This window comes from Scyliorhinus torazame, chromosome 14 (genome assembly GCF_047496885.1).
Source record: "Scyliorhinus torazame isolate Kashiwa2021f chromosome 14, sScyTor2.1, whole genome shotgun sequence".
Taxonomy (NCBI): Eukaryota; Metazoa; Chordata; class Chondrichthyes; order Carcharhiniformes; family Scyliorhinidae; genus Scyliorhinus; species Scyliorhinus torazame.
In genome coordinates this window covers 73635647-73637857 of record NC_092720.1, presented here as the reverse complement: position 1 = coordinate 73637857, position 2211 = coordinate 73635647, and positions in this window count along the sequence as shown.

Genomic DNA, 2211 nt, shown 5'->3' with positions numbered 1-2211 from the left:
CACCTTACCTCTGGGTTTCCTGGGTCTTAATACTGGCGACAAGGTAAAATAAATTTAAACTCCAATTCTGAATGTCCCAGCCACTCAGGAGGGTACAGCAATGCGTGGAACTGACTTTTAAATATGCCACTCTTCGGGAAATAAGAGGCCTTCGATGCAGGCCTGCGAGATTGTGCTCAGTAAGCAGAGAGGATGAGGTACTTTTTCCAGGCCAATGGCATTGCTGGAGAAGATCAGAGAAGATAATCCTCCTGACTATCTGTAAGACCCAAGCTTCGGCATAATAAGAAGCCCCATGTATCCAGCCACTCTGGATTCAAAATCTTTTGATGAATTGGTAGAGTTGGTGTCCAAACGTCTGTAATCATGCAACGGTACAAGTTCAACACTGCTGTGCAGTCTCCGGGGGAGTCAGCTATGAATTTCTTGACTTAACTCTATGATGGCTGGCTGAGCATTGCGAGTGTGGGCCATCCCTTACCGAGCTGTTGAGGGATCGGCTGGTGTGGCAATGAATAACATGGCCACACAGAGGAAGCTGTTGGTGGAGGCTACACTTAATTTGAAGAGAGCCATTAAGCTAGCGCTGTCCCACGAGAATGCAGAAAAAAGGCTAAGGAACTCCAAGGTTCCATGGATTACAGTGTCCATTGTGTTGCTTGACCCCCATACTGGACTCCAGCAGCGTCCCAGGGCAGTGTTCGAATGGTCAGGTCACCACTGAAACCACAACCAAGAGTATAACACCGTATCTGGGTTCAATGTTCGGGGGCCACCACAGACCAGCAGGACACCTCCCCATAGGACAAGGGGGAGTTTCGGCCATGCCTGCGGGTGTAGAACGCAGGCAACCAAGGCTGCCAGAGTCGTCAGAGAGCGCGCCACTCTCAACAGACAATGTGGTCGCCTCGAGCCAAGGCCTTGGAAGCACGACCTACCTGAGGAAGAAAACATGATGCAGTTTAACTGCATCACAGTCCCGAAAATGGTGCTTATTTGAGTTCAACTACAGGTAAATGGTGTGATGAAGATAGACAGAGGGACTGCCATCTCCATCATTGACCAACAGACCTTCTGCTGGTTTCACACAGGAATCCTGCTATTGAACCTGTGCAACACCAAGGCCAGATTGGCGACATATACTGGGGAACCATTGTGCATCATTGGAAACACCATGACCCCAGTGACCCATGGGCAACAAGTAGTTAGGCTGCCTTTGATAGTGGTGCAAGTATCAGGACCCAACCTGTTGGGCCATGATTGGTTGTGAATCCTCCACTTCGATTGGTAGCACCTTTTCGGGATGGGCACAGGAAATCTTTATGAAGTCCTTGGAAAGTATCTGGAGGCTCCAGGAGGGTTTGGGCAAGAAAAAAGCGAGCCAAGGCATGCATGTATGTGGACCCAGAGAGCAAGCCCAGATACCCCAGGGCATGACCAGTGTTCCCTACGGCTTGCTCACAATGGTAGATACTGAGTTGCAGCGCTTGGAGAGTTTTGGCATCATAAGCCCTGTGCGATTTGCGGAATTGGCGGCCCCAGTGGCCCCAATGATGAAGCTGGACAAGTCAGTTCGCCTCTGCAGGGATTATAAACAGACTGTAAACAGGGCATCCCGCTTGGACCGTTACCCTATGCCATGCGTGGAGGACTTGTATACGTAACTGGCTGGGGGATGCTCATTCACCAAACTGGATATGAGCCACGCATATCTTCAGTTAGAATTGGATACCACATTGAGGAAGTGACTCTAAATACCCACATGGAGCTGTTTGAATACACTCTCCTTCCCTTTGGGGTTTCTTCTGCCTCCGCAAAGGGTGATGGAAGGCATCCTCCAGGGGCTACCCAAAGTGGCAGTATATTAGGATAATGTTCTTATCACGGTTCTTATCGCTGAAAAAGAACACATGGACAATTTAGAAGAGGTCCTCAGATGCTTTTCCCAAGTAGGGACCTGCTGAAGAGAGGTAAGTGAATCTTCCAAGCAAAGGCTGTGACATATCTGGGTTATTGTGTGGGTAAAGATGGCTTACACCCTGTGGAGGAGAAAGTTCAGGCCACAAAAGTGGCCCAACTCCATAGAATTGAGATAATTTTTGAGACTTGTAAATTATTATGGGAAGTTTATTCCAAATTTGGCCGCCCTGCTGACACCTCTTAATATGTTAAAAAAGAGCCAACTGTGGGTTTGGGGAGCTCCACTTGAGG